General features: G+C 43.2%; 1 long non-coding RNA gene across 3 annotated transcripts in view; it reads right to left on the minus strand.

Moving 5' to 3' along the window:
• The window catches only part of LOC141264357 (uncharacterized), a 77,492-nt gene that overhangs the window by 43,464 nt on the left and 16,896 nt on the right, over window positions 1-17,132 (minus strand). The window contains exons 2-3 of one of the 3 annotated variants that reach the window (XR_012319906.1): window positions 13,063-13,209; window positions 6,445-6,670 (exon numbers count right to left, since the gene is read on the minus strand). This is a non-coding gene — a long non-coding RNA (uncharacterized lncRNA). Of the gene's footprint in view, window positions 1-4,186; window positions 6,671-12,770; window positions 13,210-17,132 lie in introns of those variants that run through there. The other 2 variants (XR_012319905.1, XR_012319907.1) reach the window with 2 other exon arrangements.

Below are 17,132 nucleotides of genomic sequence, written 5' to 3' on the forward strand. Positions count from 1 at the left end.
ATTTGTGGCTGAACAGTGAGCGACACACTCAAACTGCTTTTTTTTTAGATACCAAAGGCCCAAAACTGGATAGTACAGCGATTTGACCCGTGGAACTGCGAAACCACACTGGGATGTCGGGCCTACACAAGACTATTTTCAACAGATATATTTTTGTGTCACAACAGTCAGGAGACACTACTGTTTTTCTTTACGGAAAAAAACGACCAAAAGCTGAATAATAGAGATTTTTTACCGTAGGATGGCAAAACCACAGTTATTGTTTACTGGGGTATATCACACTTTTTTAAATAGAGATATTTGCGGCTGAACAGTGAGCGACACACTCAAACTGCTTTTTTTTAGATACCAAAGGCCCAAAACTGGATAGTACAGCGATTTGACCTATGGAACTGCGAAACCACACTGGGATGTCGGTCCTACACAAGACTGTTTTCAACAGATATATTTTTGTATCACAACAGTCAGGAGACACTACTGTTTTTCTTTACGGAAAAAACTACCAAAAGCTGAATAATAGAGATTTTTTACCGTGGGATGGCAAAACCACAGTTATTCATAGTATCATAGAATGGTAGAGTTGGAAGGGACCTCCTGGGTCATCTGGTCCAACCCCCTGCTCAAAGCAGGATTCACTAAATCATCTCAGACAGATGTCTGTCCAGCCTCTGTTTGAAGACGTCCATTGAAGGGGAACTCACCACCTCTCGTGGCAGCCTGTTCCACTCATTAATCACCCTAACTGTCAAAAAGTTTTTTCTAATATCTAATCTGTGTCTCCTCCCATTTAGTTTCATCCCATTGCTTCTAGTCTTTCCTTGTGCAAATGAGAATAAAGATGATCCTTCTACAATGTGACAGCCCTTGACATATTTGTAGACAGCTATTAAGTCTCCTCTCAGTCTTCTTTTTTGCAAGCTAAACATTCCCAAATCCTGCAACCGTTCCTCATAGGACATGGTTTGCAGACCAGTCACCATTCTGGTCGCTCTTCTCTGAACTTGCTCCAGTTTGTCTATGTCTTTTTTAAAATGTGGCGCCCAAAACTGTACACAGTATTCCAGATGAGGTCTGACCAAAGAGGAGTAAAGACCGATAATGACTTCACGTGATCTAGACTGTATGCTTCTGTTAATACATCCCAGAATTGTATTTGCCTTTTTTGCTGCTGCATCACACTGTTGACTCATGTTCAGTCTATGATCTATTAGTATACCTAAGTCTTTTTCACATGTACTGTTGCTTAGCTCTATTCCTCCCATTCTGTATATGCTTTTTTAATTTTTATTGCCCAGATGTAGTACTTTGCATTTTTCCCTGTTAAAAGCCATTCTGTTGGTTGCTGCCCACTGCTCCAGTTTATTCAGGTCTTTTTGAATCCTCTCTCTCTCTTCTCTAGTATTAGCTATCCCTCCTAGCTTTGTGTCATCAGCAAATTTAATCAGTTTACCCTCAATTCCTTCATCTAAATCATTGATAAAGATGTTGAACAATACAGGTCCCAGGACGGAGCCCTGTGGTACCCCACTTGAGACATTCATCCAGCTGGATGTGAAGCCATTTACAACCACCCACTTTGAGTCCGACCACTAAGCCAGTTATGAATCCACCTAACAGTTGCCTGGTCCATTGCATACTTGGTCATTTTTTCAATAAGGATGGTGTGAGATACTTTGTCAAATGCTTTGCTGAAGTCAAGATATACTATATCTACAGCATTTCCCTGATCCACCCAGTCAGTGATTCTGTCATAGAAGTTTACTGTGGTATACCACACTTTTTTTAAATAGAGATATTTGCGGCTGAACAGTGAGCAACACACTCAAACTGCTTTTTTTTTAGATACCAAAGGCCCAAAACTGGATAGTACAGCGATTTGACCCGTGGAACTGCGAAACCACACTGGGATGGCGGGCCTACACAAGACTATTTTCAACAGATATATTTTTGTGTCACAACAGTCAGGAGACACTACTGTTTTTCTTTACGGAAAAAACGACCAAAAGCTGAATAATAGAGATTTTTTACCGTGGGATGGCAAAACCACAGTTATTGTTTACTGGGGTATACCACACTTTTTTAAATAGAGATATTTGCGGCTGAACAGTGAGCGACACACTCAAACTGCTTTTTTGTTAGATACCAAAGGCCCAAAACTGGATAGTATAGCGATTTGACCCGTGGAACTGCGAAACCACACTGGGATGTTGGGCATACACAAGACTATTTTCAACAGATATATTTTTGTGTCACAACAGTCAGGAGACACTACTGTTTTTCTTTACGGAAAAAACTACCAAAAGCTGAATAATAGAGATTTTTTACCGTGGGATGGCAAAACCACAGTTATTGTTTACTGGGGTATACCACACTTTTTTAAATAGAGATATTTGCGGCTGAACAGTGAGCGACATACTCAAACTGCTTTTTTTTTTAGATACCAAAGGCCCAAAACTGGATAGTACAGCGATTTGACCCGTGGAATTGCGAAACCACACTGGGATGTCGGGCCTACACAAGACTATTTTCAACAGATATATTTTTGTGTCACAACAGTCAGGAGACACTACTGTTTTTCTTTACGGAAAATATACCAAAACCTGAATAATAGAGATTTTTTACCGTGGGATGGCAAAACCACAGTTATTGTTTACTGGGGTATACCACACTTTTTTAAATAGAGATATTTGTGGCTGAACAGTGAGCGACACACTCAAACTGTTTTTTTTTTTTTAGATACAAATGGCCCAAAATGGATAATACAGAGGTTTGAACCGTGGAAGTGCAAAACAACACTTCTGTTTCTCTAGCCTACACCAGACTATTTTCAACAGTTATATTTGTGTCTGAAAAATCAGAGACACGCTTTTTTTTGGGGGGGGTGACACACCAAAAGGTAAATAAGACAGGTATTTGTACAGTGTGAAGGAGGAAAAAAAATGAGGATTTAGATGAAAAAAAAGGATTTTAACTGGCCCCCGACACCTGGTGCTAAGTCCAGCAATTTCAGCAACAGGAGCACACAGGACTGTAATGCAGCGTTTGCTGGTATAACCACTGTGTCTCCTATGCAGCCTGCCTGCCTGTTATCTGGGATGGATATTAGTCCTGAAAAGGACTGTTTGTTTGTTCTGGCAGCCTTTACAGACCCTACACTAATTATTTCGCAGTTTATATCTCTCCCTAAATCAGCAGCGCTGTCCCTACACTGTCTAATCCAGAGCAACTGTGTCCAAGATGGTGGCGCCCGGTTTTAAATACTCGAGGTGACGCTGTGCGGCCAGCCAATCACTGTAATGCCCACAACCAACATGGCTGCAGCATTACAGTGACTGGCTGGCAATCCCTGCATGTTCATTGGCTCTGTAAAGAGCGCCAAACATGCAGGGCGGAGACCCGAGCTCCCGCCCGAGTAACCCGAAATGCTCGGTGCTCGCCGAACATCCCGAGTAGCGTGATGCTCGGGCGAGTACCGAGCAGTTACGAGCATGTTCGCTCAACACTAGTAAACACCAGTAATACTAGAGATGAGTTTGCTACCAGGTACTTTCTTGCAGAAGTGAAGGTGGGGAGAACACCAAGTAATAACTGAGGTGAGTTAATTATCAGGCACATTGTTGTAGAAGGGTTTAAGCAGCTGGTGGCTAGATAGCAGTGTGGAGCAGCTGAACTATAAATCAGACACCAGGCTTGAACAGAAACAAGTGGGATATAAAGTTTGACTTCAGGAAGCAGAAGGTAGCTGAGTGAATTACTACCATAATACTCAGGCAATGCTTAGCCTACTACATCAGCCTTAAAAGGCTTAGGTTGATGACATCATTGGTACTTGCTGGGCTACTAAAGTAACTTTGCATATATTCACGCAAAGGGAGCTGGCCATAGAAGAATTGAGCAAGGCCCAATGCTGGAGCCAGTAAAAGTTATAAACATATAGACTATAGGTTTGGATATACATCCATTGTTGAAAAAAGTTAAGGGATTTCATACATAAGTATATGAAAGAACAAATGTTTTTAATGATATCCAGGACTGTTTTTCTAGCAACAGAAATTAACAAACATGAACATGTAGTAATTTTACACTTTGTTAAAGGTGACCTTTCACCAGGTGAAATCTGGAATTTTTTTATATTTTATTGCCACTTTTCACCTGAGAATGCCTTTATTAAAAAAAATCTGCCATTCGTTCCAGAAATGTGGGCCTTTTTATTTAAAGCTAATATTTATGGTCCACACTAAGGGGGCGCTGGTCACAGGAATCTGTGGGCATGTCTTTAGGCTGATCTGCATTTTTTCCCAGGGAGCAATCCATTGCCGGTTTTAGGCAAATTGTGGCCCTAGGCAAAATGAAAAGTGAGACTCCAATTGATAACATATTGCACCATCACACAAATATTTAGGCTATGTGCCCACGATGCAGAAATGCTCAGAATTTTTCCTGAGCGTTTCTGCATCTCCCTGGCAGAAAAAACGCATGCGGATTTTACATGCATTTTTTCAGCCAGGGACAAGCATTTGTCACGTGTTTTGCACATGCGATTTCACATGCGGGTTGTCAAGCGCTTTCCAAGCGATTTTAGCATCACTTGGAAAAGTGCTTGACAACTTGGTCACACTATATAAATCCATGCAACCGGCATGGATTTTATATAGTGTGACCAAGTCAGTTAGCCGACGTCTGCAGTCGCGTGACCTGTCCCATGACTGAATGACATCATGGAAGGTCCTTTTACTCCATCGTGAGCCACCGGGGAGCCATGACGTACCGGATAGAAGTCCTTGGGCCATCAGAAGGAGAGTATAATGTGTTTTTTTATTTTAAATTCTTTTTTTTTTACAGGTACTATGGTACTCGGGTCTGGAGGAGAGTCTCCTCTTCTCCAGACCCGGGTACCATCCCCACATTGAATCGCTTAATATCCGCATGTGCACATGTAGTCATGCATTATTAAGCAATTTAATGCAAGTCTATGGCAGCCAAATCACCTCGATTCCACAAAATAATTGGTAGTGCTGCGGATTTTTCCGCAATGATTTTCCGCAATGGAAATTTCCATAGCATGTGCTTAGCACATGCGGATTATCATTGGGGAACATAGCAGACCTAATAATAAGCGTTTTTTAAGCGTTTCTGTGGCGGAATTGACGCTGCTGAAACGCTTAAAAAACCCATAGTGGGCACACAGCCTAAGGGTACATTTACATGATCTGATTTCAGGACATTAACAATCATTAGACAGTAACAAGCAATAGACTATATTCCAGTCGTTTGGCACTCAATCACTGTACAAGCCACAGGCTAAGGAACAACAATGGGGATAGGACAATCACTAATATGTTCTGTCCCAATAAAGTATATTTTTGGCAGCACTTCTCCTGTTTACACAGTGCAATGTGCTGCAGATAGTGATGATTTTTATGCCGACAAAAGATCCACTTGACAAATTAACATTTTTCTCATTTGTGGGGTGATTGGTGGTGTATTTTCATGGGATATTTATTGCAAATGAGCGATCTTCCGAACTTTGGATAATTGTTAGATCGTCTAATTTAGTCATTACTATGATGCACATCTGGAGGGCCATGATGGCGATCTAGAAGCCTCCTCAGAACTTTTCCCTTTCCCAGATGTTTGTAGAAAGCAAGCTAGGAGTCCTATGTCAATATTGTTAAATGTCCTGGACAAAGAATGGCATTCAATGACTGGACAAAGCACATTGCCTCATCATTAAGGAGGTGGTCAAGGATCAGGTGATGAGAGACCCTGCTGCATCAATTCTGATTAATACAGCCAGATACTTATCCATCATTCAATACAATCAGGAAGGTATTTGATTTGCTCCAAATTTATTCTGCAGCAGGACAATAGCCCCAAATATATAGCCAATGGTAATATGAACTACTGTATCATCAGCATAAATAAGAGGAGTTGTGGAAGTGATAATAACATCCCCACAGAGTCCTGATCTTGTCATTAAGTCTGCAATTACAGGAACTGACAGAAGGATTTATGCAACATCCTACATCCACAAAAGACAAAAGTTCTGTGGTTAGTTATCAAAGATGTTTGGAACAATCTTCAAGAGTTTTCAAACACAGTGCGAACATACCTAAAAAAAATTCATGCTCTCATGCTGTTTAGATTTCTCTTGTTCATTCACTTTGAATTTTGTTATTTCATAAAAATAAACTATTAACATAACACATCTATGTTTGAAAACATTCTTATTTTGCAGCATTTTTCCCATATTTTCCCCACCAAGTGGAAGCCAGAAGGGATGGCATGGCATTAGAGAATGCTGTAGTAGCCATGCCGGGTAAATGTGCCTTGAATTTGGAATAAATTTCCAGCAGTGTCACCAGCAATGCACACTTACACCATCACATTTCCTGCTCCATACTTCATAAGAGGGAACTAAAAATGAAGAAACTATCTGATCACCTTTTCTGCATCTCATAAATACATTGCAGTTGATACCAAATAACACATTTTGACTCCTCAGACCACAGTAAGGTTATCCACTGATCTATTGTGTAGTCCTGGTGTTGCTTGGACCAAACAAGTCTCTTTTTGTTTGCGGTCCTCAGTAGTGGCTTTTTTGCAGCAATTAGACCATAATAACCTGCTTCTTGCAGTTTCCTTGACACAGTTGATGTTGAGATGTAACCTATAATAGAAGGAATGTAACCCTAATCAAAAACATGTAAAGGTGCAAGGAAGCACTAATTATAGCAGACCAATAACTATAAAATCTAAAAAAACCTAAAAAACTGCTTTGAATAATTTGGCAAATAGAATAAAAGAAACATGAACAAGGCAAAATTAAAAACACACAATATTAAAAAATTTTAGGCGGAGGAACATGGATAGTGTTGAGCCACCCCGTAGTGTTCGGGTTCGGTTCGGTTCGTCGAACACCGGGATGTTCGAGGAACTGTTCGTCGAACTGTTCGTCGAACACCTTAGAACACCGTCGAACACCGTTAAAACCAATGGCAGGCAAACAAAAACACATAGAAACACATAGAAAACACCTGCAAAGGTGTCCAAAAGCTGACAAACTGCTCAGAAGACACTCTCTTTAAAAAAGCCGGCCGGCAAATTCAGCAGCGGCATACACCGGTACCCGACAATTTAGACAAGAAGGAATAGAGCATCACACATAGATTAGATAGATAGAAACATGTCAGTCACACATATAAGAAGCACAGTGACAGTGTTGGTTACTGCACTTGTCATTTAGTGTAAAGGATTTATTAAAAAAAATATTAGTGTTTTCATGCACCGTCTCTTTAAAAAAGCCGGCCGGCAATTCAGCATCTGTACCCGACAATTTAGAACAGAAAGAATAGAGCTTCACACATAGATTAGATAGATAGAAACATGTCAGTCACATATATAATAAGTACAGTGATAGTGTTGCTTACTGTACTTGTCATTTAGTGTAAAGGATTTATTTAAAAAAATAATAGTGTTTTCATGCACTGTCTCTTTAAAAAAGCCGGCTGGCAATTCAGCAGCGGTACCCGACAATTTAGAACAGAAAGATAGAGCATCACACATAGATTAGATAGATAGAAACATGTCAGTCACATATATATGAAGTACAGTGATAGTGTTGGTTACTGTACTTGTCATTTAGTATTAAAATAAAGGATTTATTATTAAAAAAATTGGCGTGGGGTTCCCCTTAATTTTAGGCTCTAGCGGAGGTTAAGCAGACGGCTGGGGCAGATGTTTGAAGCCTGGGAAGGGGGTAATACCCACGGAGCTTCCCAGGCTACTAATATCAGCCCCCAGCTGAATACATAGCCTTTACTAGCTATTAAAATGGGGGACCCCCCAAAAAAAATGACGTGGGGTCCCCCCTAATTTAATAGCTAGCAAAGGCTAGGCAGACAGCTGGGGGCTGATATTAATAGCCCAGGAAGGGAGCCATGAATATTGGCCCCCTCCCAGGCTAGAAACACCAGCCGTCAGCCGCCCCAGAAATGGCGCATTCATAGGATGCGCCAATTCTGGCACTTAGCCTCGCTCTTCCACGCTGCCCTGGTGCGGTGGCAGGGGGTAATAGGGTTGGGGTTGATGTCAGCTTATAATGCCAGCTGACATCAAGCCCAGGTTAGTAATGGAGAGGCGTCTATAAGACACCCCCATTACTAACCCCATAGTCAAAGTTAAAAAAAACACAAACACCCAGAATAAAGTCCTTTAATTGAAATAAAGACACAATCCTTTATTGTTCTAAATTAAACCATACTTACCATCACGCCCATTCCAGCTGAAGCCAACGATCTCCTGCAATAAAAGAAAAATAATAAAGCAACCTCATCCTTACCTTTCCATGGATCCCACGACAGCTTCAGCTCTGCTACATCGAGATGACAGGCTGGACCGCAACAGAACACTGCCATCCAGCCTGTCATCCCGCAGACACTGAGAAGCGCAGGCTTGCTTGCGCTGCTCAGCGTCTCTCTGTGACGACATCCAGATAAGCCGAGTTCATGTCCAATGAACTCGGCTCACCTCATGCACGTCACTGACAGCGTGGGAAAATTCTCACGCTGAAGCGCTGATTGCAGGAGAATTTTCCCACGCTGTCAGTGACGTGCAGGAGGTGAGCTGAGTTCATTGGACATGAGCTCACCTCATGCACATCACTGACAGCGTGGGAGAATTCTCCTGCACTCAGCACTTCAGCGTGAGAATTTTCCCACGCTGTCAGTGACGTGCATGAGGTGAGCCGAGTTCATTGGACATGACCTCGGCTCATCTGGATGCCGTCACAGCGAGACAGTGAGGAGCGCAAGCATGCCTGCGCTTCTCAGTGTCTGCGGGATGACAGACTGGATGGCAGCGTTCTGCTGCGGTCCAGCCAGTCATCTCGATGTAGCAGAGCTGAAGCTGTCGTGGGAACCATGGAAAGGTAAGGATGAGGTTGGTTTATTATTTTTCTTTTATTGCAGGAGATCGTTGGCTTCAGCTGGAATGGGTGTGATGGTAAGTATGGTTTAATTTAGAACAATAAAGAATTGTGTCTTTATTTCAAGTAAAGGACTTTATTCTGGGTGTTGTGTTTTTTTTAAATACTTTACTAGAAATTCATGGCGGTCATGTCTAATAATGGCGTGACCCCATGAATTTTGGGCTTGGGGCCAGCTGATAATACCAAGCTGGCCCTAACCCCTTTATTACCCAGTGAGCCACTGCACCAGGGCCCTGGATGAGTTGGGTACAGCGCCAGAAGATGGCGCTTCTATGAACGCGCCATTTTCCGGGGTGGCTGCGGACTGCAATTTGTAGCGGGGGGGGGCCCAGAAAGCTTGGGCCTCCCTGCGCTGCAGATTCCAGCCCCCAGCTGCCTAGTTGTACCTGGCTGGACACAAAAATAGGGCGAAGCCCCACATACTTTTTTTTTAATTATTTCATGAAATTCATGAAATAATTAAGAAAAAAAGGCCTTCCCTATATTGTTGTGTTCGGCCAGGTACAAATAGGCAGCTGGTGGTTGGGGGCAGCCCGTTCCTGCCTGCTGTACCTGGCTGGACACAAATATAGTGCGAAGCCCCACTTCAATTTTTTTTAATTATTTCATGAAATTCATGAAATAATTAAGAAAAAAAGGGCTTCCCTATATTGTTGTGTCCGGCCAGGTACAAATAGGCAGCTGGTGGATGGGGGCAGCCCATTCCTGCCTGCTGTACCTGGCTGGACACAAATATAGTGCGAAGCCCCACTTCAATTTTTTTAAATTATTTCAGGAAATTCATGAAATAATTTAAAAAAAATTGACGTGGGGCTTCGCACTATATTTGTGTCCAGCCAGGTACAGCAGGCAGGAACGGGCTGCCCCCAACCACCAGCTGCCTATTTGTACCTGGCCGGACACAACAATATAGGGAAGCCCTTTTTTTCTTAATTATTTCATGAAATAATTTAAAGAAAATTGACGTGGGGCTTCGCCCTGTTTTTGTGTCCAGCCAGGTACAACTAGGCAGCTGGGGGCTGGAATCCGCAGCGCAGGGAGGCCCAAGCTTTCTGGGCCACCCCCGCTGCAAATTGCAGTCCGCAGCCACCCCGGAAAATGGCGCGTTCATAGAAGCGCCATCTTCTGGCGCTGTACCCAACTCATCCAGGGCCCTGATGCGGTGGCTCACTGGGTAATAAAGGGGTTAGGGCCAGCTTGGCATTATCAGCTGGCCCTAAGCCCGAAATTCATGGGGTCACGCCAATATTAGACATGACCACCATGAATTTCTAGTAAAGTATTTAAAAAAAACACAACACCCAGAAAAAAGTCCTTTAATTGAAATAAACACACAATTCTTTATTGTTCTAAATTAAACCATACTTACCATCACGCCCATTCCAGCTGAAGCCAACGATCTCCTGAAATAAAAGAAAAATAATAAAGCAACATCATCCTTACCTTTCCATGGTTCCCATGACAGCTTCAGCTCTGCTACATCGAGATGACAGGCTGGACCGCAGCAGAACGCTGCCATCCAGCCTGTCATCCCGCAGACACTGAGAAGCGCAGGCTTGCTTGCGCTCCACAGTGTCTCTCTGTGAGGGCATCCAGATGAGCCGAGTTAATGTCCAATGAACTCGGCTCACCTCATGCACGTCACTGACAGCGTGGGAAAATTCTCCTGCACTCAGCGCTTCAGCGTGGGAGAATTCTCACACTGAAGCGCTGAGTGCAGGAGAATTCTCCCACGCTGTCAGTGACGTGCAGGAGGTGAGCTGAGTTCATTGGACATGAGCTCACCTTATGCACGTCACTGACAGCGTGGGAGAATTCTCCTGCACTCACCGCTTCAGCGTGAGAATTTTCCCATGCTGTCAGTGACGTGCATGAGGTGAGCCGAGTTCATTGGACATGAACTCGGCTCATCTGGATGTCGTCACAGAGAGACGCTGAGCAGCGCAAGCAAGCCTGCGCTTCTCAGTGTCTGCGGGATGAGAGGCTGGATGGCAGCGTTCTGCTGCGGTCCAGCCTGTCATCTCGATGTAGCAGAGCTGAAGCTGTCGTGGGAACCATGGAAAGGTAAGGATGAGGTTGCTTTATTATTTTTCTTTTATTGCAGGAGATCGTTGGCTTCAGCTGGAATGGGCGTGACGGTAAGTATGGTTTAATTTAGAACAATAAAGGATTGTGTCTTTATTTCAATTAAAGGACTTTATTCTGGGTGTTTGTGTTTTTTTTAACTTTGACTATGGGGTTAGTAATGGGGGTGTCTTATAGACGCCTCTCCATTACTAACCTGGGCTTGATGTCAGCTGGCATTATAAGCTGACATCAACCCCAACCCTATTACCCCCTGCCACCGCACCAGGGCAGCGTGGAAGAGCGAGGCTAAGTGCCAGAATTGGCGCATCCTATGAATGCGCCATTTCTGGGGCGGCTGACGGCTGGTGTTTCTAGCCTGGGAGGGGGCCAATATTCATGGCTCCCTTCCTGGGCTATTAATATCAGCCCCCAGCTGTCTGCCTAGCCTTTGCTAGCTATTAAATTAGGGGGGACCCCACGTCATTTTTTTTGGGGGGGTTCCCCATTTTAATAGCTAGTAAAGGCTATGTATTCAGCTGGGGGCTGATATTAGTAGCCTGGGAAGCTCCGTGGGTATTACCCCCTTCCCAGGCTTCAAACATCTGCCCCAGCCGTCTGCTTAACCTCCGCTAGAGCCTAAAATTAAGGGGAACCCCACGCCAATTTTTTTAATAATAAATCCTTTATTTTAATACTAAATGACAAGTACAGTAACCAACACTATCACTGTACTTCATATATATGTGACTGACATGTTTCTATCTATCTAATCTATGTGTGATGCTCTATTCTGTCTGTTATAAATTGTCGGGTACCGCTGCTGAATTGCCGGCCGGCTTTTTTAAAGAGACGGTGTATGAAAACACTATTATTTTTTTTGATAAATCCTTTACGCTAAATGACAAGTACAGTAAGCAGCACTGTCACTGTACTTCATATATATGTGACTGACATGTTTCTATCTATCTAATCTATGTGTGATTCTCTATTCTTTCTATTCTAAATTGTCGGGTACCGCTGCTGAATTGCCGGCCGGCTTTTTTAAAGAGACGGTGCATGAAAACACTATTATTTTTTTTGATAAATCCTTTACGCTAAATGACAAGTACAGTAAGCAGCACTTTCACTGTACTTCGTATATATGTGGCTGACATGTTTATATCTATCTAATCTATGTGTGAAGCTCTATTCTTTCGGTTCTAAATTGTCGGGTACAGGTGTATGCCGCTGCTGAATTGCCGGCTTTTCATGTTTCACTGTTGGCACTGTTCCCATCGATTTGGGCAATCACTGTAATGCCACAACCACCATGGCTGTGGCATTACAGTGAGTGGCAGACAATCCCTGCATGATTGGTGCTCTAAATAGCACCAGACATGCAGGACACGCTTTTGGTGCACGAACAGTTATCGAACATAACCTCGAACAGCCGAATTTTTTGCAAATCGTTCGGGTTCGTCGAACAACTGGAACACCGCCCAAAACAGCTCGAATTTGAGATTGGCGAACAGTTCTAGTCGAACACCGCTCATCTCTAAACATGGACACCATGAACCATGCATAGTCGGGTTTCAGTAATATAATAAGTGAATATATTTTTATATAAAGACAGATATGTAAAGTTAAGAGCTATAATTACAAATTTGTGTCGGATGAATCTCACAACCACAAATGTGGATCATTAAAAAACAAATGATGAAAAGAAATTACTGACCTGGGTTCATGGTGGAAATGCTGCCGCTGCCCAACACTCCAACGCGCGTTGCACACGAGCTTCTTCTGAGGACTACTACTACTACTGTATTACCACTAATATTGTCACCAGTGACAGTAATACAAGGGTGCTCTGTAGATAGTATAAGTGTATACAGTACATGTAAAGCTTGTGGCTCCCATGGGAAATCTCTAATTGAAGTTGTGTCAAGAATTCTGTTGCCTTCTACAGTTTGACCACTAGTGGCCACTATTGTTCACTTTAATAATTGTGCTGTAATTTAACTCCTTACCACTGAAGGCTGCTGTTGTGTTCTACAATTGCTCTTTTCCAAGATAGCGGATTCTGAATCTATGGAATCCATCTTGTTTCCTGTTTGGGCCTACTTAAAGAGAACCCATCACCTCCACAGATATTATGGTATATTACAGTAAGGAGACTGTGGATATAAAGAAACATGAAATAAATTACCTTGGAAGAATTACTTGAATTATGAAATAGAAGAATCACAGTTATGTGAGCTGCCATCTTGGGATTGGCAGCTCAGCGTGCTGTGTTCTGAGACACGCCCCCATAGGCTGGTTGCTATGCAGCGCCTCTGGTCACCACATGTATGCTTATATATGTATCACTCTCTCTTGATATATATGTCATAGAGAGAGAAATACAAATATACCTGTGTACAATATATGTATCTCTCTACACAAGAGAGCTATACTTACACAAATATATCTGTAATATATAGTACTATATATATTACACAGGTATATTTGCATCTCTCTATGACATACACAAACACATACATACAGTATATAGTATATAAACACATACAATTCATACAAGTTTACATACAGTTCTCCAGTTCTCAAATGCACCATACACTCATGCATGCACTTTACACATATAAGTATACATTTCACACATGTATACACACAATTACACATACACTGATCATGTGAAGGAAATAAAACCCCATAACTGTTAGAACTCTCCTGTTGGTTTTTTTCTAGTTTGCTGGTCACATGACCTTTTTTTCCTATTTATCCGGCTCCGCCCTCCTGGCCTTGTTGGACTTCATTGTATTTACTATTCTTGAGCTAGCTTGGTGCTCTGTTACCGTTCTCTGTTAGTTTTGCTAGGTCTTCGGACCTCTATGTTCTTTGTTGTGTGTTTGTCTTTGACTGCTACAATTTCTGCTAGGAGGTGTCCAACTTTATCCCAGTCCCTAGTTCTTGAAGGGATCCCTCCCTTGCATCTATAGGTCTTCGTACAGACTAGCCGAGGACTTTAGCAGATCTGATCGCAGGATCAGGTTCCCCGTTACATCGTAGGGATCCAGTTTAGTTCTATTGTAGGGACAGATCTCCTGTCTTTCCTTAGTGCTTGTAGCAGATCATAACAATATCTTCTTTCAGCTTTCTCACCTCAGTGTGCTTGTGGTGACAGTGGGGGAGGGGCACAATCACTACTGGCAGGCTGCAGGATATAAACGTCTTTGCTCCATAGTGTGAGCAAGGGAAACAAGCAAGGCCTTTCAACCAGAAAGGGAGGTGAAGGAGGAAACAGGAAAGCTGCCTCCAGCTCAATGCCTGGTGCATTATGGAGCACATACCCACAGTTGCATGCTGGACTGAACACATCCAGCTCAGTCACTGTGCCTGGGCTCAGACCGGCAGACTGTCGTTCACTTTCCTTGATGCACTGCATCATGGGAGAGTGTCGTCAGCACAGCAGAGAAGTCTGGGAATTCCACAGCCTGGCCTGGAGGTGACTTCAGCTGAAGTCGGCTCAGTTAAGTCGAGGCTGGTGCTAAGAAGAGGAGTTTTTCTCCCACTTGGTCTATGCCTTGTTAATAATTTTTTGGTCAAATTATTAGTGATGAGCGAGCACTAAAATGCTTGAGTGCTCGGTCAGTATAACGAGCCCAATGTAAGTCTTTGGGAAACTTGAGCATTTTTCCGGCGGCTCACTGCCCCGGCGGTCTGCAGAGGGCTTAAAAATTGCCCAATTCGATGTGAACAGTGCTCAAATGACATGGGAACAGCATGGGGAAGACCCCTGGAAGCATTTCTGACTCCCAGATCAATGCTGTCAACAACACTGTCAGAGATATTACGCCACTTTTACGGACTCACAATAAAACATACAAAAAAGAAAACCCAAATGGATTTTCCTGGGAAATATGTTAAGGAACATCCATTCCTGTAATGACTTGTATATAAAGCAAAATAAATATACAAAAACAAAAATGTTCCTCCACACCTTGGGCTATGTTCACACGTAGCATTTTTGATGCGTTTTTTGAACTTTTGCTTTGCTTTCAACCATGACAAACGCATTCACCGAGAAATGTCATTTAAACATTTTACAACCTTATCTGGCCATGTGGTGTGTGACACATCATCAGACACATCCTGTTTCATTTATTAAAGAGGTACTCTGAAAGTCATAAAGCCTATTTTTATAGGGCCAACAGGCGGCCTTTACTATTCTTAAAGGGCCAGCAGTCGGCCCTTGATATTGTTAGAGAGCCATCAGCTGGCTATGCTTTGTTGTTACCATTATTAACGAGCGGGTCTCCTATACTGTTATTGCATATGTTGTGACTGCAAGGGCTGCCAAAAATTTGGACGCAACCCAATACCCCTTTGAAGAGATAGAGGAGGGTCTCAATAAAAAAATGTTCCCATTATAAAGGAGCAGGTCTCTTATACTGGTAATGCCCATCCTGTGACTGAAAGGGGTGACAAAATTTGGGAAAAAAACCCCCACTAACAATTTAAAGACACAGAGCTGGGCCACAGTAACGACATGTTCCCATTAGAAAGAAGAGGGTCTGCTATACAGTTATAGGGTATGCAGTGAGTCCAACTGCTGCCAAAATTTAGGAAAAACCCCACTAACAATTTAAAGACACAGAACTGGGCCACAGTAACGAGTACAACATGATCCCATTATAAAAGAGAGGGTCTGCTATACAGTAAGGCTGTGTGCCCACGTAGCATTTTTCAAGCGTATATGCTGCGGAATTTCCGCAGCGTAAACGCTTGAAAAACGCATGTATATCCGCACCCCATGTTCCCCAATGGGATTCCGCAAGTTCTATGCACATGCTGCGGATTTTTCCGCAGCGTTTATGCCGCGTTCAAAAATCCGCAGCATGTCATTTAATTTTGCGTTTCCGCAAGCGGAATTGCCTTTGTCCAATGCATAAAAAACGCAAGGCAATTCCGCATGTGGAAAACGCGTGATAAACGCGCGAAAAATGCGCGATAAACGCGTGCAGAATTCCGCATGCGTTTTTCCGGGAGAGGACTTGCATTTATGCAGCAGAAATTTTCTGCTTCATAAATGCAACGTGGGCACATAGCCTTATAGGTTATACAGTGAGTCGAATGGCTGCCAAAATTTGGGAAAAACCCCAATAACAATTTTAAGACACATAGAGGTTGGCCTCAGTAATGACATATTCCCATTACAAAGGAGCGGGTTTCCCATACTGTTTGCCTATGCAGTGAATGCAACGGCTGCCAAAAATATGGAGGAACTCCAATGCCCCCTGCAAGACACGTAGAGGTTGGAGGGCCTCCTGAAAAAAATGTTTCCATTATTAGGAAGTGGGTCTCCCTTACGGTTTGCCTATGCACTGAATGCAACAGCTGGCAAAAATTTGGATGAACTCCAATGTCCCTTGCAAGAGACGTAGATATGCTGATATGGTACATATGGTGGTGATATGATGTTGGAGGATGAGGATGCGAGAAGGAGGAGGACAAGAGCAAATAGACAAAATCTGGAAGCGTATACCTATGTCTGGGTGGGAAGACAGAGGTGCATGGGAATAGTTAGACCTCCCCAAAAAACAGACACTCTATTTGAGTTTATGTTACGCTGCTATCATTCTGTGGTGTTGAGAAGTCTGGCCCAATCCAGCCCTTGTTCATTTTTATAAGATTCAGCCTGTTAGCATTTCCAGTTGACAGGCTGATGCGCCTATCGGTTAGAATTCCACCGGCGGCACTAAAAACCCGCTCTGACAAAATGCTAGCGGCAGGGCGGGCCAGGACCTCCAAGGCGTAGAGAGCCAGTTCATGCCACATGTCCAGCTTGGATACCCAATAATCATAAGGCACAGAGGAATCATGGAGGACGTTGGTACGGTCAGTAAGGTACTCCCTCAGCATCTTCCGAAACAATTCCCTCCTTGTTAGAGTACCCCGCACATCAGCGCTTGTGCGATTGGAGGGTCTGAGAAAACTGTCCCAGAACTTGAACAGTGTTCCTATGCCTCTGCTGGATTGCATTTGTGTCTCTCTCACCTGTACTCCTTGGTTGTCCAACGAACTGTGACCTCTGCCGCCA

The sequence above is a fragment of the Phyllobates terribilis genome, unplaced genomic scaffold (genome assembly GCF_046119375.1).
Source record: "Phyllobates terribilis strain yellow unplaced genomic scaffold, ASM4611937v1 Scaffold_4__5_contigs__length_816908805, whole genome shotgun sequence".
NCBI lineage: Eukaryota > Metazoa > Chordata > Amphibia > Anura > Dendrobatidae > Phyllobates > Phyllobates terribilis.